Source organism: Uloborus diversus, chromosome 2 (genome assembly GCF_026930045.1).
Source record: "Uloborus diversus isolate 005 chromosome 2, Udiv.v.3.1, whole genome shotgun sequence".
NCBI classification, from domain to species: Eukaryota; Metazoa; Arthropoda; class Arachnida; order Araneae; family Uloboridae; genus Uloborus; species Uloborus diversus.
Genome location: NC_072732.1, coordinates 4742170 through 4768004, shown reverse-complemented (window position 1 = coordinate 4768004; position 25835 = coordinate 4742170).

The window sequence follows — 25835 nt, the reverse complement described above, 5'->3', positions numbered from 1 at the left end:
TTTACACTATTTAAACTTCAAAACCTTTCTTTTTTTGAATGCCGGATAATAAAATCAGCCGCTTTATAAAATCAAGTGTCCCCCGAACAAATGTGATTTTAATAAGCGGCGGGCACTGTATTCACAAATCAAAGTTTTTGATATCACTGTGTGGAACACACAGTGATATCAGTGATCACAGTGATATCACGCAGACAGAACTAGAGTCGCTGTATATATAGAGGCCTTAGACAGAACTAAACCATTTAGACCCTCGTGACCAGTACTCCTCCTTAAATTGGTCATCACTCGTTAAATGCTTAAATTGTCTTTTCAACTGCTGCCATAGATACTTTTCACCCCAAAGTCCCCCGTACCTGCCACTATTTGTGGCTTAACCAGTTGGATGGAACCTTGGAGGACTTTGTGACCACGAGCATGTTTAACGTCCCCCAGGCACCATTAATGAAGACGGTGGATCTTCGACCGGCGAGGATGGAACCCGGGACCCTCACAAGTTCGACGCCTTACCGATCAGGCCACCGCGTCCCCCCGTCCATCCTACTAAGCGCAAAAATCGTACCTGCATCTGGGTTCAAAATAATCTCCGTTTCAAATTGTGTGCAGCCATGTGTTGATACCGATGCAACATTTTCAGATTTAAAAAAAAAAAAAACTCCCATTCACAAATGGCCATAAAACATTGTACTTTGATAAAATATGTGACAAAGAATCACTTAGTGACTATAACTCAATTCTGATGAAAAGTACAGATACGACTTTTGTGCTAAGCACAGCAGCATAGCCCTAGTACGAAGACGTTTCTACAACCTGTTCTATTATGCATTTATACTGTCTGACCATCAATTACATGGAAAGGCTAATATCCGGTTTATAGGCGGAAATGGACGTATCTATTAGTTTATAGGGGTGTTAGTTGGTTTGTTTCAGATGTGCACTTTTGCTTCTCTATTATTTAGCCTTAGTTTTGTAAAAATGAAAATTTGCTCACAGCAGCATATTTTAAATCTAAAGTATATTCGATCCATATTCTTACGGCAAAAATGAATTGATTGATTTATTCGCAACGAAATTTTGAGCTTACCATTTTGCTTTCACGTTCCTGAACGAAATGAAAATATTTTATTTTCTTTTTGTTGTTTCTTTCCATGGTAACTATTTTTGTCCCTCTGTTTTATTTTTGAAAATGTAATAAATGAATAAGGCACTAGTGACATTATAAAACGCGTGCATCAAAATCCCATCGTTATTTTCCCTTCTCCCCTGCTACATTCATTCAGATGGAATCGTCTTTACTTGGCAGATTGCCAAATGACATACAATCCACGGTCAAACAGTACAATAGGGTGTTCTGTTTTAACCTGCAAGACCTTTATTTTCGCAAACGTTAGTCCTAGATGTATACTTCCAATGAGTGATGTGCCGGATCGTTAAAAAAGTATATCCGCGGATAAGGATACGGATCCGGATCATTAGTGTCAAGATCCGCGGATACGGATCTCAATTTTTTTTTCCTCACATCAACAACCCAAGCGTAGACTTTGATACGGAAGGTATTGCCGTCAGGGTAATGGAACTGTTTCTTCAAAAAATGTCATCTACGGCGGAAATATTGTTACAAATTCTGTAAATAGTAATTATTGTAGCAACGTAACCTGTAAATAGTTTCTTGTAATGAATATACAGCCCCCGTACATTTGGCTGAAGTATACGATCCCCCAATTTTTTTTTATTGATAATATTTGTGAATGAAATAAGAAAGTGTAGAACGGTGTAGCATTTTCTGGAATAGTTGAGAGGAAACTTTTCGATGTTAAAAATGCCGTTACGCATGTAATGATAAAAAGTTTAGTTTCGATTGAGAATTTGTACTGAGAGTGTATTAGCTCTGTTTATAGCGAGGCATTTCGCTGTGTTGTTTTTCGTATTTGGAAGTAAATACGTGTGTAACCCTTGAGTTTACGGTGTTGATTGATATTTGCTTAATTGCTGATGATTAATTTAGCAGTTGTTGACGCTCTTCCCTGTACATAGTGTAAATAAAGCTCCTGTATTCTTAATCAAGAACTGTGTCGTCCTTTCAAGAAAGTTGGAAGTCGCACCGGATCCGTTACAATATAATCAAGACTATGATTTACTCTTTAATGAAATCTCCGTTAAAATTGAGGGAGAGTTGGAAGGAATGGGTCAGCGCTTCATTAATGCTTATACAGAACGCGAAAAAAATTTTTCTAGATAGCTTGGTAGATGTAGGATACAGGAGTAAGAGTGTAAAGCTGCTTCTGGTTAGGCTAGAAATAATTTTTCGCATTTTATTTCAGCATAAATGCAGCGCTGACCCATTCCACCCAACTTACCCCGACCGACGAAATAACAAAGCCAGGAACACATTTACAAACAGTAAATAGATAATTTAGTCTCACTTTTTCCGGGGTACACGCGTCCGGGTAACATTCCTTCGAAACATTCTCTGCAATAGAACATTAAGGAGTAAATTGCTTTTGTTACCATTTTAATTACTTCCCACTACCTTCTAGGGAAGTTTCTGTCTGAAAAGTTTGTCAGAGCCTCTTGTGGTTGTCTGTTTCAAAGCACCAGTTAGATTATTAGAGGAAGCAATATTTTCTTTTGGATTTATCACATTTTTCTGCAGTGCATTGGCTTATACCAACCGCACTTATCATCCCTTCAACACAGTGTTGCCAGATGGTCGGATCCAAATTTCCCCAATTCCCTTCCCATTTTTCCCCAAAAAGCGATGATTTCTACCAGAATTCCCCAAATTCAAAAATTATTTTTCCACTAACATTTTCAGAAAATGAATCGACTTCCTCCAATATTTTTGTCTCATGAAAAAATCCCCCCCCCCAAATAGCCAAATATTCTTATAAAATTCCCCAACTTTTTTTTCTTCCCATTTTCGCTTTTTTTTTTTTTTTTTTTTTTGTCTTCTTTATCTTTATCTTTCTTTATCTGTACTAATAATAAAGCTGAAAGTATCTCTGGATATCTCTCAATCTGTCAGGATCTCTGGGACGCGCATAGCTCCTAGACCGCACAGCGCCTAGACCGTTCGGCCGATTTTCATGAAATTTGGCAAATTATTAGTTTGTAGCATGGGGGTGTGCACCTTTAAGCGATTTTTCGAAAATTCGATTTTGTTCCTTTTCTATTCCAATTTTAAGAAAATTTTCCCGAGCAAAATGATCATAAGATGGACGAGTAAATTACCAAGCTATCATAACGTGGGACCGTAACGTGGGCAAGCCAATTGGCGAGAAATTCATCATGCATTATTTGTAAATATACAGGGGAACCAAAAGGCCTTTTAATTTCCTAGTACGGGCAAAGCCATGCGGGTGCCACTTGTCATAAATACAAGCGCCTGACCGAAAGATAAGAAATAGCCAAATATTTTTTTTTCTACTTGCATTTACTACTCAGCTTCTGTGTGTACATTTAAACTATGATTTTTATCCAAGAACATTCTTCATCACACTTATTTTTTACCCGTTTCACGTATCAACTAGTTACTCATACAGAACATTAATGCGAATTCCGTAGCATAATATTCCACATAATGCGAATTCCATAAAGTTGAGCAAAGCTAAACCAATGCTGTTTGATACAAACAATGTAACTACTACTTCTTGATGCGAATTTAAATACGAAAAAAATTCTTTTTTCCTTGAGGTTTTTTTCCCCCCAAGAAAAAAATTTTTCCCCAAAGAATTCCCCTCAAAACCCATTTCCCCAGAAAGCACCAGATTTCCCCAAAATGGGGAAATTTTCCCCAATCTGGCAATACTGCTTCAACAGGTACCTGATTTCGTAGATCTTTACTTTTTCAGTTTAGCTCTTCAAAGGACTCGAACGGTGTTCCTGGTACTTGCGCAGATTTTGTCGACCAGTAATAGCAAAGTTCTTACTCTTCCAGACAAAATGAATTTCAGGAGTTTTCAGGAGTCAAAAGCAAAATTTTCAGGAGTAATAACACGAGCGGTTTTTACAAGAAAATTAGTTTCAGTAACATTTAATCTACTTTGCTGTCAAATTTTTAATCGATTAGTTTTTTTTTTTTTCACACACTATTCAATCAAAAAACAGGAATTAAAAATTGGATTCAAAATATTTGAAAATAAAAGGAATATACAAATTATTACATATATATATCGGCATATCATCAGTACTAAATATACTACAAAATAGCAATAGCACTACTAATTAGCAATATAGAAAATATGCTTAATAGCTGTTGCTGTTAACACAAAAACTAGCACATGCTCTTAGTTCGTTCTCTAGTGGCAGTTACAATCAGTAACCGTAATGGGCATGTTTGAACAGAGTAACAGGTCAGTCGGTTCGAACACTCCCCATGTCTTTGCGAAAAGCACTGGGTGCTCTGTATAATATGAGAATTTTGATTGGTTGCCAGCGATTCAATATGGCTGCTTAAATGGAGATGACACGGAATTAAAATTAGCGATTGTTGTTGTAAATTATTTTCAGGAGGAGAGGAGAAAAATCAGGAGGTTTAAACAAAAACTCAGGAGTTTTAAGGGCCCTTAGAAGAAAAAAAAATTTCAGGAGTTTTCCAGGATTTTCAGGAGGCGTACGAACTTTTTTTATCTCACGCACTTGTGGGAAATATCCATGCAAATCCTTACATTTGCCTGTGAGCAAGAGAGCACTTTTCATTTATGCAAATCGACCGCCATTGACTTAACTGTCGGTTTAATCAACGCCTTTTAAATACTAAAAACTAAATGCCAGAGTCGCTTTCTCGCTTTTAACATAGAGCAAAATGATCCCAATAAGCAAATTACGGTACTCTTGATTCTTTTATCTGTGGAAGGTCGAAGGTATTAGAAATTAATATAGCGGAGTTAAGCAATTGGTTAACTTCTAAATTTAAATTTTGGAATTATCCAATAAGCAATTGGATTTGAATTGTTTGGCTCCATCGTCATAGCAACGCTATCCTTGTATTGCCGCCAGGTAGCGTTGAAAGTGTACCGGCGGAGGTTTACTTTTTGAGGCAAATGTGATAAGTATTTAGGAGGCGTTGGTTTACTTTAGTTATTTATTTTTTTGTATCGTAGCTTCGACAGCTTTGATGTTTGTCGTCTCGTGGCAGTTTTGTTAGCAAGGGGACTTTGGAAGCCCTTACAATTGTACACGTATAGTTGAAATAAAGTTGATTTATTTTTTAGATAATTGCCTAGCATTTTTTTTTATGGTGCATCAGCAGCAAGGTACTGCACTTAGCACAGCTAGAAATACCTTCTGGAAGGTTTTTTTCTTTTGGATCAAAATAGCCCTTTCATACCCATAAACTAATGTATTACACTTTGAATTTATGTTAAAACCAATGTTTTTTTTTTGGCCCCCCTAGCTGCGCCACTGGCACTTAGCCATTTTATAGTTAGAATAGGCAGTAGGACATCGAGTCATCAATAGACAGTTTGATTCGTTGAATAGTAACATTTTTTTGATCTTTTCGTAAATTGTTGCACTTTCCTACCATTGGATATACAGTCGAGTCCCGACTTACGCGAGGGATGCGTTCCAAGACCCCTCGCATAAGTCGGAATTTCGCGTTGTAAAACAACGTATGTTTAGAATTTTTTTATAAGCATATCCAATTATTTCAGACATGTGTTAACACCCCTCAAATTGTTTCAAACCATTTCTTAGCTACATATTACCGCATGTTTTATAAGGAACTGACTTTTTACTGTATTTTAGAAAAAAGTTACTATTTAACATTACTCTGTTATGAAGCACAAAATCAATGATCAATAAGATACATGTACTTTAACAGTAGGGTACTTACAGAAAGAACATTACTGCATTATAATAGCACTGAACAGTAGCTATCGTTATTTTAATTATAATTTTAAAATTTATGAAGTTTATGCTGTGTGGGAACACCACTATTTCTGGCCTGGCTTCCATTTTCATGATGTTTGTATTTTGCTCAGACACCACTCTGCGAGCTTCATTATTAAAACTAAGTTCTGAACTTTTGCGGATATTCTTTTCTTCAACTTTAACTGTACGTATAGAAGATTAACTCATACCTAATTGTCGTGCTACCTTCGAGGCACTTGATAATTGTTTAAGCATCGAGAGTCTTTACCCTTTCCTGCATTGTCAGAAACTTTTTGTTTTTCTTCCCACTTTTGCTAACTTGAGATGAAAGTCCTTGTTTGGGAAACATTCTGTTTTATCAAAGTTCATAAGAAGGGGAAAAAAAAACCTTTTAGAATCGGAGCGGAAATTGTATAAACTAAAGCAAAGAGTTGTTTAGACTAATACAATGTGTGAACTTCCGCTTTCAGTGATGCTAAAGGGATGAAAGTCTATTCACGAAACCAATATTTAGAGTCAAACCAAGCCCATTCTAATGTTCCGCTGCTCTTTTCCAAAAAATTTCATGTTGCAAGAGAGTAATTTGCTTCAGCAATAAAAAATTCATTATTCGTGAAAAAATCGTGTTATAGCCATTTCGCGCAAGTCGGATCGCGTTGTAGCGGGATCCGACTGTAACGTTAATAATAAATTTAGGCGAGTTACTTGTTTTCAATTTGTATGTCAATTAGTATGGATGCTGATAAGATGAAAAAAATAAGCTTAAAGCGCTTAAATACAGTGCCGTTAAGTTTGTTAAAAGAATAGACGTTACTTTAGGCAAATGAAACTAATATTAGTAATTTAAAAGTGTCATGCAATCAATTAATCGATAAAATTCACTGTCTCAAAGTGGCGGATAATGAGCTTCTTAATGCTATCGATGCAAAAGTTACTGAGAAAGAAGGTGAACAATGTGAGGTTTTTATGGAAAATTTAATTTTCTGTTAATGTCAAATTATTCAAAGAATAGCAGCCCTAACACCTTCGGATGTACCTTTAATTGTTAATCCCGCTAGTTTAATCTAGTTCAGGTGTCAATTTGGATTTCCCATTTAATCTAATGTGGGTTTTATCTTGTAGTAAAATGTTTTAATGTAGTCCTTCCTCCGTAGTGAAATGGTACGATGTTTGACCAGTTGTGTCCGTCAGTGCTATAGCGAAAATGTACTTCTTTAGAATCGTCTTGTGCCCCGAAAAAGTAAAGCTTTTTTTTGTAAACAAGCATATTCAGTTGAAAAACAATTTTACCAGGAAGCTGCGGATTGTCGTTCCAAGAAAATCTTCCGTCTTAGTAGAACATCACTTGACGTGTGTAGTCAAAGCTTCGAAACAAGAAAAACAATTTGAATTGATTATTTCAGAAAGGGCATAAGTCCGACTAATGCAGCTTTTTAGGAATCAATAAAAAGTGATGATTTTCATTCAGAAATGAACTAAATTCTACGAAAATTTTTATGACTTTTCTAACCATTTGTAGGATCATTACCTGACCTTAAATTACGTTTCATTTCGTCACTGAAATTAATTTTAAAAGTTTTTAAAATTTGGAACTATGACTTTTCTGCGATAAATATCCTGAAAGACTCGTTTAGCGTGATGAATATGTACATCAAGATAAACAGATCTGTTTCAAACTGATTTATAATAATAAAAAAATAATATAATGAAGTGACAAAAATAATTAGTGAAGTCCGTATTCATGAATTCATTATCTTAAGAAAAATACAAGGTGTATTTTCCCAAAAAATGTGACTTATGTCCTTTTTGAAAAGATCGATTCGTTTGTCTTTAAACCTAGCGGCAGATACAATGACCGCCGCTTATTAAAATCACATTCGTTCTCAGACATTTGATTTTATAAAACGGCTGATTTTATAAACCGACATACTTACATTTAAAAAAAAGTAAGGTTTCGAAGTTTAAGAAACGAAATGAAGTACGTAACTTAATTTTTGTTTTAAGTATTTTAAAATACAGTTGTCATTTAAACTAAATATGAGGGGTTTTTTTTTACACAAAGGTCTTAAAATATTGGCGTGTTGCGGTTTGGTTAACAGACTTGGAGGGTAAAGATTCAATATCGTTTGAGAGTTTACTACATGTTTTGTAACGTTCAACATTATATTTTCTTCTTTGCTCTAAAGTGCATCATATAGCATCAAGCGCTTTTCTGGCATCCATTGAAGAGACAAATTTAGCGCTGAGATTTTCTCATCTTCTCAGACCGATTCCTTCACTTCTTGGTGCTTTTTTATCAATTTTTTACGTAGGATGTCCAAAATTTTGATTTTATAAAACGGCGATAGTGATTTTATTAAAGGATGGTTTTAACATGTTTTGGTACTGCAATGATTCTGTTCTTCCAGATTTGATTTTAAAAAACGGCTGATTTTGTAATCCAGTGATTTTATTAGCTAATAACTAGTGGCGGGTACTGTAGTTAAGTATTTGCGTCTCCTCGTGCTGCAATTATATCGGAATCACACCATTTTCGGCTTTCTTAATGCAACGGACACAGGGATCAAAGCGAACAATTCACAAAATATAGGACATTTTTTGAAAAAAACATAGGATACATTTTGAAAAAATATAGGATTTATAGGACAATAAAAAAAAAGATTAAAATTTGCATACACATCATACAAGTTACCATCGGGCGCTACTGATGCAAAAAACATATATTGTCGTACATATACATACCTTATTGATTCTTTATTGTCATATGAAAATTCAAATTTCTCACACACAAAAAATAAATAAAAATGTTGGTAATATTATGGGAAAGAACTTGATTGTAATTTAAATTGAAAATGATTTGGCAAAAAATTAAATAAAACTGTTTGACTCCTTCTGAGCAGCAAGTCGTGGAGATATTGGAAGAAAGGGTGTGAAACACACCTTGTACGAAGAATTGGGGGCGCGAAAGCTAGGCGCAAGATGGGTGCAGCGTTTGCTGAATGCTGGTTAAAATCAGATTTTCGCGGCAATCTTTGGATTGTGTTTCCAGTCGAGATCAAAGCATTTTTACGAGTTCACTTCTACATTCCAGAAACGAAACAACAATCAAAAGAGTGGGTAGAAGTCGGTGTTCAGCGAAGAAAGGAGAGAAGTTGATCCATCTGTTGAAAAGGATTTGAGCAACATGTTTTGGGGTGCGAAAGGGATCCAGTTAATTGATTACCTGGAGAAGGGCAAAGCAATTACAGGCAAATATTACTCTAACCTTCTTGACCAGCTGGATGCCGAAATTCTGGAGAAGAGGCATGACTTGAAGAAGAAAAAACCAATCTTTTACCAGGATGGAAACGCTGGATTGTTAGTTCAACTCAAGGGATATAATGTAGAACGAGCTGATGTGTGCATCACGTGACTTCCTTTTACTCCAATTTAATGTCATTTCTCCATTATTGGCAATTTTAATGTGATTCAATTGTTTACTCTCTAAATATCACCAACAGTCGCCAAATCAAAACCAAATTTAAAATTTAAAAAAAAAATCGCCAGATTTGTCGCCAAGTTGGCAACAAAACTTGGCGACCAAAAGACTGGCAACATATCGCCAAGTGTCCGCCGAATTATAACACCACTTGAGATTACATCGAAATTAACAACGATTTCCACCCAAAAAGGGGCAAAAGACCCCCTTAGGAACATCCAAATGCAACCAAAACAGAAGGTGCACAACTAGGCCCCACTAGGAGTCTTCGTACCAAATTTCAACTTTCTAGGACATACCATTTTTGAGTTATGCGAGATACATACACACATACGCACGTACATACAGACGTCACGAGAAAATTCGTTGTAATTAACTCGGGGGTGGTCAAAATGGATATTTCGGGTGTCTGTAGGTTCCTAGGTATAGGTGTGGTTGGGTCGAAAAAAAAACTCAACATTCATTCGGGGGTGAGAAAAGTGGAAATTAAGGCCGATTTTTGAGTGAAAATTTTTTCGCGAATACAATACTTCCTTTTTTGGTAAAAGGAAGTAAAAATAAAATCAATTTTAAACTGAAAATAGCAATCTTTCATTGTCAGGCCGAGAACTTTTCACCTTGCCCTCGTAAAAGTGTTTGGCATTGAGGAAAAACACATCTTTTGTTTTCCATTGCACGCTATGCTTTTCGAGCATTGTTCCCCCTCATTAATGGTTTTAAAGGGTACACAATTTTTTTATTGGATCTACCTCAAGCAATTTCCTACCAAGCTACCTCAAGCGCAGTTCCCTTCTTCTTTGATGAAGTGCTGCATAATTTTCAATAAAAGATCACACAACTTGTTATGAAAAAAGGTGTATTAGAGTTCTTTTGATGAAGAGTTTTTTGTATATCCTCTAATGACCAGACGCTTATCAGAAAAGTCGAGTTGGATTGCAGTAAAGGACTTGCTAACACTTTCTTTATGCTTGCGTTATGCATACCTATCAAGCCTCAACAATGAACTTTTTTACTTAGGAAAATCCCCTGGGAAGTATTCCTTCAAAGCCGGCAACAATTGTAACATCCGTTCACATGCTGGAACCACAAAAAGCCACCGATTGCTCAAAAACCTTAACACAGTGGAATATTTTCAATCAAAACATTGTTTTTGCATATCCTCTTTTCTCAAGAGAAACTTGGCAAGGATGCAGAGAAATAAAGAAAGAATTCCTATGTGATGCCAAAAATATGGGATTTTTATTGAAAATATAGGATTTATAGGAAATATATATGGTATTTTTCAAAAAGGGACAAAAACCATCCTATAAGATTTGTAGGAAATATAGGATGACTTTGATTCCTGAGGACAGTGTCACAGTCAGATTGATGAAAGTAGAACAAAGTGCTGTCATAGACTGCCAAACAGGGCCTGCAGTCGGTGTCGGAAGAATACCAAATATCAATCGTTCTGGTCAGCCATGACTTCATGTTTAAAGAATGCGTCTAACAACTTGAAACTGAGCCAGCGAGCTGAGTCTGCTTAGCAGTACTTCCTTGCAAGAGCCACAGCTTTTATGTACAGGCATCCCCCATATAACACGGTTAATTACCTAGTTCCGTGTAGCATCGAAACCGTAATATACAAGACTTTTTTTAAAACTCATTTTTACCTATTTTTGATACTAATTATGTATTAATTTTTAATACTACAGTCGACTCCCGCTACAACGCGATCCGAGTTACGCGAAATGGCTATAACGCGAATTTTTTCACCAGTAAAGAATTTTAGACATAACACGAATTTCTCGTCCGCAACACGAAAATGCTCGGAATGGAATAGTGGTTTGTAAGTATCGGCTTTGTTATCGACTATTTTTTTTTTCGTGAATGGACCTTTATCCCTTTAGCATCACTGAGAGTGAATCGTCCATATGTACAATTAAAAGTGAAGAAAAGGAAATTCGTAAAATTTCACCCAAAATTTTGAAAATGGAAGCTGCTCTTGTATTGTGAATCTTATGAAACCAGGAAGAGGAGTGTTGCCATGTAGAAACGTTATAAAAGAACTAGTGAAGCAACTGTATTGTGTATTTAAAAAACATATGAGTAACGGTTTGATCACGAAGCATAAATCATAATCATCTTCATCTTTTTAAATTACGAATATCATTACTGGATCTTCTGTACAGTAAAACCATCGAGCATTTGTTTTTCTTACTACAAACTGTACGTACCGTACTGGTTTATTTTTTGTCTTTCTTTCACGCTGATTTTTTTTTTTTTTTTTTTTTTTTTTTTTTTTTTTTGTGCATCGTAGCAGTATTTTATGTTGAGTAAAACAGTTTTTTTAATTTAAAATATGAATAAAAATTCAGTTTTTTAAGTAAGAAACAGTAATGTATAGTTCAGAAACAGTTTTTAACAGTTTGAAGTGGTATCTAGAAGTGTATTAAATAATTGGGAATGTTTATAAAAGTTTTTACACATACCCTTTTCCACAACGCGAAATTTCGACTTACGCGAGGGGTCTTGGAACGCATCCCTCGTGTAAGTCGGGACTCGACTGTATTATGTATGTATGTTCTTGAGAAAAATCAGGTTAAAATGTATCGTGTTATACCGTGTTGTATCGAAACCAAGTTTCATAAAAAAAATTAAAAACTTAATTAGAGTTATCAAACATTAACAGAATGTATTAAGCAAAAATGAAATTCCATCTTTTTTAAACATAACTTTCGTGTTATATCAAAACCATGAAGTATTAAACTTAAGTTTCGTACCATGTAATATGGAAACCGTGTTATAATAATCGCAAATTTGGTACCGTGTCATATCGAAACCATGCTGTAGAAGTGCCGTGTTATACGAAGGACGCCTGTACTTCTTTTTCATGGGTGCCACTCGAAAAATTGGCCAGGACTGAAAAGCGTGGCTCCATTTAGCGACACCAAAATGTTAGCGCTTAGTTTGATGTTTTAGACATATATAATGCTAATTTTTGATGCTGTAACTACATAGGAAAATCAAATTGTAAGATTAAGTAAAAATTATAAAATACACTAAAAAAACTTACTATTTGCTACTGCAGAAAAAAAGTTTCAGATTTTATAGTTCATGTTACATAAATAGTTCATATTTCATACAAAAAATAGTAATTAAAAAAAATTCAGGTATGAGATTCTTGGCTATAAGATGCATTGTGATAAAAACTTTAATAAAATTTTTCAGATTAAGATAAGAATGCTTGGAATCAACAGATTGAGTGTCTTATTTAATTATTTTTTGGAAAAAAAAAACAGCTTATCTTTTTAATTTTAGCACATGGGCCAGTTTTTTGTCCTCAGAAGAATAAGACCTTTTTTGAGAGTGAGAGATTCAAAAGTAAAGATTTGTTTCCTCTATAAAAATGATTTTGAACATGGAAAAAAAAAATCCGATGTCCGAAATTTTTGAAAAGACGGAATTCCGTCCCTTGGGCGGAAGTGTGGCAACCATGTTCTTTTTGAACTCGTGTCTTGGTCGGAATAGGAAACTAATTCAAAGAACAGAACACACTTTTTTTGGTTCTATTTCACCAACTAAGCTCGTATCAGATAAAAAGTTTCCTGCCACAAGCAGACCAGGTAATTTTTATTCTCCACTGTCTTCTCGCTTCGTGTCTAAGCGGGACCTGGATGAGGGTACAAGAAAATCGTTCCTCGTGCTGATCTGCGAAAGAAATCTCATTGGCCTTCTTTTCTTTGTAAAGATGAATGCGGGAAAACTTCGAAATAATAACAGAAGAGTATTCTGATCTGAAATTAAGAGCTTTTTTTTTTTTTTTTTTTTGAGCAATAACGATTGCTAATTGTTTTCATTTGACCGTCCTTGATGTTGTGGTTCCTTTTACAGCTCGGACCAAGGACCTCCTCCAGGGTTGGCCGAATTTGACCCAATTGGGTTGGACCCAATGGATTTTTTTGAAAAAACCCATTTAAAAAAACCATTATTTAGCCCACTTATGGGTTTTTTAAAATTGTCTGAGAAGTTTAAAAAAAAATTAATTTAAATACTTTCGCAATTTAAACTTCTTTTTTATTTGTTCTTCACCACAGACAATGAATATAAAAAAAGGATTTAGAACTTTATTAGTTTTTCTTAACTCTTAAAGGTAAATTTATAACGGTATTTTAATAGTATTTCTTAAATACTTCAAGGATTTTAAATAAATGTATTTAACTTTTTTTCTTTAACTGGTTAATAAATAACTCAAATTATCTTGACCAAGTCCTGTCACGTCTGATTTTTTCAATATATGCAGATTGTACAGAGGAAACTAATCTAGTTAAAAGGCTTTCATGTGAATTATTTTCTGCTAACCAACACGTCACAAATCTCGAATAAACACAAGGTATATTTTTTAGAAATAAACAGATTTTTCAAACGGTTGACAGAAAACAGAACATGTACAGTATTTTCATTGTCTTACGAAAAAGTTTAATATTTCTCACTCTGTATACAGAAATAGAAAAACAGGCAACATAAAATTCAAAGAAATGTCTTGATTAAGCTGGAATTCAGTAAAAAGGGATTTAAACTACTTGAGGTTCTACAGTAGTTTTGCATAACAAAATGAAATACAATAAAGTAATATGCAAAAAAAAAAATGTAGTAATTAAAAACGAACAATAGATTTTATCACTCGAGAAGTAACTTTGCCTTAACTGTTGGTAATAATGAAAATTAAAAAATCTGAAACAGGTGGCGACAGGAACTGTGAAAAAAAGTTCCCTGACTTTTCCCTGATTTCCCTGATTAAGTTCACCAAATTTCCCTGATTTACGTTACCAAGGATAATGGTTTTCTTTCTTTGCTCTATTGAAATTCATTGTATGTTTGTATTAAATGCAGTATTTTAAACATTTTAAGTTGTGTAAAGTTGTTGAACTAAAGATATATTTTAAAAAGATGCTACTTTTTTAATAAAATGGTTAAAAAAAAGACATTTTTTTTTTTTTTTTTTGAAGGAAAGAAAAACCTACAACACAGTATATTAAATTTTTATACATGGAAAGATTATAGGAAAAATTAAAAAAAAAAAAAATACTTTACTTCCAGAAACCACTTAGCATAAGAATTTTAAGAAACTATTAAAATTACTCTTAAAAACATATGTGTATTTATGATAGAACTAAAAAGTAATTGAAATTATTTTGAACTAAGTTTTCAAACAGTATAATAATTGTTGCAAGAATAACAAGTAATAGTGAAAGAATAGAAGTAATGTAGTTGTTCTTATATAACTAATTGACAGATTTATGCAAAACAGATGAAACCATTTGACATCCATTCGTAGGGAGCTTTTCTCTAATCAAGAACATAGGTTTTAATGAATGAATACAGCATTTTAACAATAAAAAAAAATAAAGATATTTACTTAAGTTCACAAGTTAACTCTATTTCAAATGATTTCAGTATGTAACGAAAAAAAAATCTTAGATTGCTTTTGTAACAAACAACTTTGAATGCAAGGGAAAAAAAGCAATTAGTTAATATCAAAATATACAAAAGAATACAACTTGGTTATAAAATTTAAAAAATACTTAAGTCTGAAGAAAAGAAAACCTTTATAATCTGCGGTGACAACAAATAGTATAACGGCAAAAAAAAGTTTTTTTTAACTGAAAGTTCAATTTTAGCAATTAAATTAAAAACCCAAAGAAGTAATAACTTTTAAGTTTTTATAGTATTAATTCAAAAACCAAAGATTTCTTCTTGAAATCGTGATTACAGAACTTAATTACTTCGAGACAATGGAATAAAGGCAACAGAGCTAAGACATTAATGAAGGCTTCCTCTTTGCCTGTATGGTTGTTTATTTTACGTAGCATTGAAAGCGTAAAAGGAAATTTCTAGCTAAGGTAAAATAAACAACCTAACAGACACAGAAGCAATCTTAGGAAGTTCATCCTGTGGTTAATAAGCATGATTCAATACTTTGACTTTGAGGAAAAAAGATGCACAAATATGCGGCAGTGTATAATCGCACCTCAGTAATTTTACTTTTTTTTTGAACAGATAACTGGCGGAAAATGCGTAGGGAATTGGAGTACTTAATAAAAAAAATTTTTTTTTCTTCATAAAATCAATTTTCCCTGATTTTTTGTTATTTTTTCAAAATTCCCTGATATTTCCCTGATTAATAAAGTTCCCTGACTTTTCCCTGATCTCCCTGATCTGTCGCCACCCTGTTTTTTAATAAAATGGTTTTAAAAAAAAACATATCAAGTCAATTTTTTTGGAAAAAAAAACCCTACAAAACAGTATATTAAATTTTTCTACATGGAAAGATTATAGAAAATTAAAAAAAAAAAACTTCCAGAAACCATTTAACATGAGAATTTTAAGAAACTATTAAAATCACTCTGAAAAACATGTGTATTTATGATAGAACTAAAAAGTAATTGAAATTATTTTGAACTAAATTTTCAAACAGTATAATAATATTGTTGCAAGAATAACAAGTAACTGTGAAAGAATAGAAGTAATGTAGTTATTCTTATATAACTAATTGACATATTTATGCAAAACAGATGAAACCATTTGACATCCATCATAGGGAGCTTTTCTTTAATCAAGAACATAGGTTTTAATGAATGAATACAGCATTTCAACAATAAAGAAAATAAAGATATTTACTTAAGTACACAAGTTAACTCTATTTCAAGCTAGATACAATAAACAACCGAACAGACACAGAAGCAATCTTAGGAAGTTCATCCTGTGGTTAATAAGTAAGATTCAATACTTTGACGTTGAGGAAAAAAGATGCACGAATATGCGGCAGTGTATAATCGCACCTCATTAATAACTTTTGTTTTGAACAGATAATTGGCGGAAAATGCGAAGGGAATTAAAGTAGTTAATTTTGTAAAGCAAAACAAATTTTTTTCTTCATAAAATCAATTTTCCCTGATTTTTTGTTATTTTTTCAAAATTCCCTGATATTTCCCTGATTAATAAAGTTCCCTGACTTCTCCCTGATCTCCCTGATCTGTCGCCACCCTGTGAATTCCATCTTCGTTAATGCGTACAACTTTCACAAAAAACACTATGTTCGCGCATTAACGTTAATGCGTACAACTTTCACAAAAAACACTATGTCCGCGCATTAACAGTAATGTCTGGCAAGAAGAGTTCAGTTTCAGGGTTGCCGGAGATAACGCTTTAAAATTGGATTACCGTGTTATGATCGGAATAAAAAATATCAAAGATAAAGCTACGATTTTCATTCAGTTATGATATGAGTTGCGCGCTTTTTGATACGACAGCTCGGATGATGGAAATGATTGAGCTGACGGCGTATTTTATTTAATCTCATTAGATTTTCTCCGTTTTTCATTTCTTTTTTTAATACAAACATTTCTGTTCAGTATATTTCGCAAACCTTTTACGTTTAATTAGAATTACGAACCGTGTTGATACCTCCATTGGTTAATTTTTAATTGTTGCATTAAGATGCTTTTTTAACCAACACGCATTCACTTTTCAGGCCCCACAAGAGGCCATATCAGCCTTGTCAGAAACTAGGGGCGCAGTCCTTAGAGGGGCCCCGCTCTTTAAAACTTTTTAGGGGGATGGGATCCGGAGACCAATTTGACAAAGGGTCCACCTTGACCTTCGGCGGCCCTGTTGTTCATTTTCCCTTATACTATAATTAAAAATAAAATAACTGATTGAAGAATGCAGTTAATTTCTTGAAATTTCAAGCCCTAATCCATCACACAGAACTATAAAAAGTTATGTACTTTTGAGTCAGTATTTCAATTTCTATGTAATTATGTCCCGAATTCTGTTTCAACCGATATATCGGACGTATAGAAATCTAAATATCGTTACCGTGGTAACTGTTATACATCGATATATGGGTATATCGCCCAGTCCTAATGTACAGGCATCCCTCACATAACACGGTTAATTCGTTCCGTGTAGCATCGAAACCGTGATATACGAGACTTTTTTTTAAACTCATTTTTACTTATTTTTGATAGGAATTATGTACTTATTTTTAATACTATTATGTATGTATGTTCATGAGAAAAATCAGGTTAAAATGTATCGTGTTATATCGAAACCAAGTTTCATAAAAACAAAATAAAAACTTATTAGAGTTATCAAACATTAACAGAATGTATTAAACAAAAATGAAATTCCATCTTTTTTAAACATAACTTTCGTGTTATATCAAAACCATGAAGTATTAAATTCAAGTTTCGTACCGTGTAATATGGAAACCGTGTTATAATAATCGCAAATTTGGTACCGTGTCATATCGAAACCGTGCTGTAGAAGTCCCGTGTTATAACGAGGGACGCCTGTACTTCTTTTTGAACTCGTGTCTTGCTCGTGGAAACTAATTCAAAGAACAGAACACACTTTTTTTGGTTCTATTTCACCAACTAAGCTCGTATCAGATAAAACGTTTCCTGCCACAAGCAGACCAGGCAATTTTTATTCTGCACCGTCTTCTCGCTTCGTGTCTAAGCGGTACCTGGATGAGGGTACAAGAAAATCGTTCCTCGTGCTGATCTGCGAAAGAAATCTCATTGGCCTTCTTTTCTTCGTAAAGATGAATGCGGGAAAACTTCGAAATAATAACAGAAGAGTATTCTGATCTGAAATTAAGACAGGGTGGCGACAGGAACGGCGAAAAAAAGTTCCCTGACTTTTCCCTGATTAAGTTTACTGAATTTCCCTGATTTACGTTACCATGGATTATGGTTTTCTTCCTTTACCCTACCTGAAAACCATTGCATATTAAATAAAATGCAGCGTTTAAACATTTTAAGCTGTTAATTAAAAATATATATATTGAAAATAAGCTTTTTTTTTAGTAAAAAAAGTACATTAAATTATCTACGGAAAAATATTGTAGGAGAGCTAAATCAAATACTTTACTTCCAGTAACCTGTTAACGTAAGAATTCTAAGAAATTAAACCCCTTTTAAAGACATATCTAATCATGATAAAACTAAAAATGTTTATTTGGAAATAATTTTGAAATGAATTTTCAAGCAGCGTAATTTTATAGTATATAACTTGGTTTTAAAATAAAATAATTTTAAAGTCAAAAAAAAAAAAAAAAAAAAAAAAAACCTTCATATAATCTACAGCGACAGCGAATAATAAGATGGCAAAAACAAAGTTGATTTTCATTTAACATTCAATTTTAGTAATTAAATCGAAAACGCTAAGTAAAATACCTTTTAACCTCTTAGCAGTATCAATTTTAAAATAAAACATTTTTTCTTGAAATCGTGATTACAGTACACTAGCCACTTCAAGACAATGAGTAAAGGCAATGGAGCAAAGTCTTTAATGGTGGTTTCCTCTTTACCTGTAGGGCTGTTTATTTTCGTAGCATGGAACGCCTGGCAGAAAAATTCATACTACGTAAAATAAACAACTTTACAGACACAGCAGCTCATCCTGTGGTTAATAACTTAAGATTCAATACTTTGACCTTAAGGAAAAAAAATGCACAAACATGTGTCAGTGTATAATCGCACCTCACTAATTTTACTTTTTTTAAACAAATATTTGGCGGAAAATGCATGGGAAAAAAGGGTATTTAATTTTGCAAAGCAAAAAGAAAAAAAAAATTCTTCATTTGATCAATTTTCCCTGAATTTTTATTATTTTTTCGAAATTCCCTGATATTTCCCTGATCAATAAAGTTCCCTGACTTTTTCCCTGATCTGTCGCCACCCCGTAAGAGCTTTTTTTGAGCAATAACGATTGCTAATTGTTTTCATTTGACCGTCCTTGATGCTGTGGTTCCTTTTACAGCTTGGACCAGGGACCTCCTCTGATCCTGACCACTGTCCCCCGGAATCCGTTGGCGTGCAAGTCCTACACACACACACATACGTGCTCGTGCGCCTTTTCACACACACTCATGCCTAAATGCATACACGCAGGTCTATGCACACACACAAGCCTAGCCTACACACACACAACTATGCACACGTAACCTACACAGGAGGCTTGAGGGGACAGGAGCCATTTTTAGAAATAATAATTCCAATGAGTAGGGTCCTGCCGAAACTCATGATTGCGAAAAACACAAATTGAATAAAAATTTCAGAATTCAATTTTTTTTCCTTTTTTTCATAATTTTAGAAGCTACAAGCCAGTTAAAATTTGCGCTCTGGCCAAGCCGCCATAGTTAGCGGTATTGTTCAATTTGTGAGTCTCTCTTCAGTGATTTTTGCAACTGAGAGATGACCGGAATGGTTCCGAGGTAAGTTTTTTTTTTTGACCATCGTCACATGGTCATAAAAAAAACCCGTTTTATTGATGATATATGTTTATTTTAATTTAGATACTTTGAATAAAAATCAGCATGATTTTAAACTAGATGAAAGCTTCTATTGTTATCTTTTATAGGGGTCTGATATGCAACATTTGCCGTCGTAAAAACATTTATTCTAAAAAACAAAGGAAAAAAAAACAAATACTGACCTTCAGTTGTCCTCACGAAAAGAGGAGAATCTTGTAAAAGATTCTAATCAATGAATGTCCGGCCACAAGAGAAAAAAAGTCGAAATCTTGCTGTGCCTCACGTTTGGGTGCAGAATAATACATGCTACCACAAAGACCGAGTAAAGGCAATTTTTTGCATCTAGTTCAAAAGTTGCTGGCTGGTTGTATGTAACGACAGTCAGACAATCTCTATCTCCAGAAGCCCATTGCCTTTACTGAAAAATGCAAAGATAAATTTCCCAATGTTCTCGCGCTATGGTCCAAATCTTGAATTAATTGCATCGACTCCACTGTAAATTGGTTGCTGAAATCCTGGTGGTCCGATGCTCCGCCTTGAGTGACTTGCTGTTCTGTTTTGAATTGCCAAATTTGGATCCAACCTAAACTGGATTTTTTGTCTAAGGGAAATTCCTCTTCATCCCCCCCCCCCCGGGGGAGCGCAAACTTCCATACCTCTGTGCGAAAGTCGGATGTAAACTGATTTTTTGTGAGGAAAGCCCACTTGGAGGGTTTCAAACATCTTCTTTCTAATGGGGCTGCGTAAGACTATTTACCCTTTAGCACACCTAGTGCGTTCCCCCAATACGGCATCCAGTCTTTCATGTGCCAACCATTAGGGCGCGAATGTCAATGGCACGGGTAAGTTTGACGCCCAGTTTCCACCAGATGGAGGCATCTCGGCTCTCTTTGATGTGAACTTGCACTATGGATTTAATATTGCCGAGGGAATTCAAAGCAAAATGAATACCCAAGGGATCTTTTACATATCGCATAATCATGTGACATGGGCACTGACGATTTTCAGCATATTGAAAATCCAAGGACTGGCTACCTCGGGTCAAAACCCGGGACCACGGTGCAGAAGGCCAACACCTTACCACTACGCCAACCGGTCCACGGGTTTCAAACATTATGTTTTCAAAAGTAAAAATTTTGAAATAATTATGTATATTGTATGCATTATAAATAGTAAAATGAAACGTCTTTCCAGCACTTAAATATAACGTAGTATTCTACGTTCAAAGGTGGTGCAAAAAAGGTTGTGCAACACCAGATTTCGACGAGCTGTATTACGTCGATTGATGTAGACGCGTTTCAGACCGTTCTGAGAGAACGTACTTTGAATGCCCCGAATGGTGTGCTCTGAACGTATTATAGAACAACGAGCTTTGAACGCATATGTACCGCTTGGGAATCTGTCCTTTTCCTGGTTCAACTCTGCCATTGCCGGTCCCAAACGCAAGCCCAGATGAGAAAAGAGGACACCAAAAGTTCCGTGGCATAACTGGTGCTGGTCAGTGGGGCCGAAAGGCTCTCGACTGATTAGGAGATACAATCCAAATCCAAGTTGCGGTAACCGTGCCGATGAGAATATGGCATCCGAGGTTAAAGGTTCTCGCTAACAGTTCACCTCGTGGCCCGGTTCACAACATTATATGTTGCCTTCTTCCAATTGGGTCAATCCAGGCAGTGAGTTTACCAACCCTAAGTAACCCCTACCCGTCTATGCTCCTGAAAAGGGGTCAGTAGATGAAACTAATACAGTTGTTTTTCAGGAACCTCCAGCATAAACTGTGGAGTCTTGAGTTACCTGGCCCCCCAAAAAACTGACCAGCCGGCAACGGAGGAATATCAGACGTGCCGTCAAGTTCCAGCAGAGCAAAGGACAAGGTCAGCAAGGCACCCTATTTACAAAGAGGGTAACAACTATCGGAGTGTTTCACCCCTTCACCATCAACTGTAGCCGAGGTAAAGAGGATTAGAGTCTTCCGGTCAGACTACTTCTGCCATTAATTTGGCCATTACCAAAGACGGATACCCGGCGGATAAATTTTCTACAAGCAGGATGGCACACAAAAAGATATGCCGAAGGATGAAGGTTGCCAACGTTGGAGTAACGTTTTGAGGAGCATCTGTGGTGGTTTTCAGGAGCATTTTGAAATTTTGCGGAGCAGCTCGGTATTTTGTATAAAAATCAACATAAAAAATTAAACCTCTTATCTAAACAACTTTTTGAGCTTTGATGATTATTTTAAGCATTAGCATAAAAGTAATTATTTCTAAATTAGTAAAACAGCATTAAACATTATGTCATGCTTCGAGTTTAAGCATCTTTAATTTGCCACATTTGCATGCCTGCCATAATAAACTAGCAAAGTATAATAAGTAATTTAATTTTATTAAAGTATTTGATATGCCTGGTTAGAATAAAGACCAATTGGAAAATGCGGAGCAAAATAACTTATTTGCGGAGCTGCGGAGTTTCACTATTTTTGTGGAGCAGTTGGCAACCCTGTAGATATCCCCCAATGATTAGGTACCCCCAATTCGCAGTTGTTAGTCTGTCAAATGGTGCGCTGGGTGCCTATGACTTCACTGCAGAATGGGTGCAGTCTAGCTTCAACTTGCGCACTGTAGGCAGGGCCTGCTCGCTGAATAAGTCAACTAAGCCGTGGTCTAGGGCCCCCAAATGGCTATTTTTGTTAACCAAATCTAAAACTGTTTTCGCCAATGGCTAAAACTGTAAGGGTTGACTACACAGAGGCAGCGAAAAAGCATATGGGCTAGGGCCACCCTAATATCTTAATCGGGTTCTGACAACTTAATCGGGTCATTACTTTAGGTGACTCTGAACTTGCAGAGCTGCCCTTTAAAGATCTTCTGAAACCGGCGAAGATTGCCTTCAACACGAGATACATCTACAGGGTGGCGACAGGAACTGTGAAAAAAAGTTCCCTGACTTTTCCCTGATTTCCCTGACATTAAGTTCAAATTTCCCTGATTCACGTTACCAATGACATAATAGTTTTCTTTCTTTGCTCTACTTGAAATCCATTGTATGTTTGTATAAATTGCAGTATTTTAAACGTTTTAAGTTGTGTAACTTGTTGAACTAAAGATATATTTTTAAAAGATGCTACTTTTTTAATAAAATGGTTTTTAAAAAAAACCCTATCAAGTCAATTTTTTTGGGAAAAAAACCCCTACAAAACAGTATATTAAATTTTTCTACAATGGAAAGATTATAAAAAATTTAAAAAAAAAAACTTTACTTCCAGAAACCACTTAGCATTAGAATTTTAAGAAACTATTAAAATTACTCTTAAAAACAGATGTGTATTTATGATAGAACTAAAAAGTAATTGAAATTATTTTGAACTAAGTTTTCAAACAGTATAATAATTGTTGCAAGTGAAAGAATAGAAGTAATGTAGTTATTCTTATATAACTAATTGACACATTTATGCAAAACAGATGAAACCATTTGACATCCATTCATAGGGAGCTTTTCTCTAATCAAGAACATAGGTTTTAATGAATGAATACAGCATTTTAACAATAAAAAAATAAAGATATTTACTTAAGTATATAAGTTAACTCTGTTTTAAATGATTTCAGTATGTAACAAAAAAAAAAAAAAAAATCTTAGATTGCTTTTGCAATAAACAACTTTGATATGAAAGAAAAAAAAAAGCAATTAGTTAATTTCAAAATATATAAAAGAAGAATACAACATGATTATAAAATTGAAGAATCACTTAAGTCTGAAGAAAAGAAAACCTTTATAATCTGCTGTGACAACAAATAGTGTAACGGCAAAAAACAAAGTTTTTTTAAATTGAAAGTTCAATTTTAGCAATTAAATTAAAAACGCGAAGAAGTAATAACTTTTAAGCTTTTATAGTATTAATTCAAAAACCAAAGATTTCTTCTTGAAATCGTGATTACAGTACGCTAATTACTTCGAGACAATGGAATAAAAGCAAAGGAGCTAAGGCATTAATGAAGGCTTCCTCTTTGCCTGTATGGTTGTTTATTTTACGTAGCATTGAAAGCGTAAAAGAAAAATTCAAGCTAGGTAAAATAAACAACCTAACAGACACAGAAGCAATCTTCGAAAGTTTATCCTGTGGTTAATAAGTAAGATTCAATACTTTGACGTTCAGGGAAAAAGATGCACAAATATGCGGCAGCGTATAATCGCACCTCAGTAATTTTACTTTTTTTTTTTAAACAGATAATTGGCAGAAAATGCGTAGGGAATTAAAGTACTTAATTTTTTAAAGCAAAAAATTTTTTTTTTTTTCTTCATAAAATCAATTTTCCCTGATTTTTTGTTATTTTTTCAAAATTCCCTGATATTTCCCTGACTTTTCCCTGATTAATAAAGTTCCCTGACTTTTCCCTGATCTCCCTGATTTCCCTGATCTGTCGCCACCCTGATCTACACCTTGGAGCAGGACAAAATACTGAAAAGACTTGCTCGTTTGAATCCGGACCTAGACACTAGTGGCTGAAGGGCAAGGCAAAAGGCGGCCGTTGGTGACGACTATGTCAGGTGGATCTTTGAGGTCGACTCTGGTTCAGCAGAGTTCATCAAGAAGTCCAACCTTGAACTGCTTGTTGGTGGCTTTGGAAAGTGTCTGTGTAAGATCATACTTGATCCCAACAAGCTAAAATCGCCTAGCACGGAAACTGCCTCATCCAAGGACTCCGATGTTTCATTGGAGCCCAAGGATAATGAGGAGTCAACTGAAACTACTGCTAGCGTTGTTGAACCAAACCCTGCAGAGATAGAAGGGGAATACCATATGATTCACTCCTCTGGTAAGTACTGATTGCAAACAGAATTTTTTTTACTCTCCTAAATCCACTACAAGTTGGATTTCGAATTTCTTGGAAAACTTTTCAAATGGAATGCGAGCGTCGGAATCCACAAGACCTAATGTGACGCCATTCAAGAGAAATTTGCATATTTTGACTGATACTTAACGTCCGAATCCGGCTTCTTTCAAATTCCTGTATAAAGTTCTAATTTAAAAAAAAAAAAAAAAGAAAAAGAAAAAACAAGAAAACAGAAGAATGATTTTATAAAAAGTAAGAAAAGTTTCGGGGGAAGAAACTCCTTAAATTCTGTTTATATCTTTGAAGTTATGGATTCTATAAGTTACTTGTCGTAAAAACGCATTTTAGCCTGCCTTCAGTGACATCACAGAAAAGACGAAGGCAGGAAACGGAGGGGAGGGGGAACTCCCCCATAAAATTTTCGAAATTGGCGTATGAAAAATAGTTTTTATCATATTGGTGGTGTTTGGTAGCAAGGACAAAAGAGTCGGGGATATTCAAGGTATAAGAGAAAACTTTCAAAATTGACGTCAAAATCCGCAATTTTAGGAGCTTTTTCGAGACTTTACGGGAAAGTAATGTTAGGGTTTCTACAGAAATTCTTCCAAAATTAAAGTCAATGTGAAACTATTTTTTTGTGAGCTTAGCTTAGGAAGGATCGCGACTCTTCCCGAAATTTCTTCGTAACTGAAATTTTAATGATGCAATTTTGAGTTATCTTTGTTGACGTTACTGGGGGGAGGAAAATTTGGTCGTCTCCAACCGAAAGTTTTCGAAATTGAAGTCTAAAACACGAATTCAAACTGTCTTTGGCGGGTAGCTTTCCTCCACAATTTCTCGGCACTGTAGCTTCAAAAACACATCATTTTTGGCTATTTGACAGAAATAGAAGAAATGTGAAGAAATTTATATCCTGGCTATTTGGCAGCAATAGAAGAAATGTGAAGAAATTTATAACCGAAATATTTTTCGAATCTTACGTCAATTTTAGGCTAATTTTAGGTAGGAAGCGCCCATTAGCGGATGCTTCTAAAAGTGCACTTTTATTCTATCTTGGGGACGTTAAGGAAAATTTGAAGCTTCGGTGGATCTTTCTGGATATTTTTCGACATTAATTACTGAAAAGTACAATCAAAGAGTAGCTCTGGTGACGTTAGGAGGAAGTCCTAGCGTCATGAAAAGTTATATAAGCATGGTGTTTTCTCTTCTGGAAATTTTTAGAAATCGAAGTTCCCAAATCGTACTTCAGACATTGTTTGATAACAACAGGACAAACAGCAGGTGAGTGTTCAGTGTCTGTGCGTTCACGAACTGTTTTTTTTTTTTTTTTTTTGAAATTGAAGTCAAATTC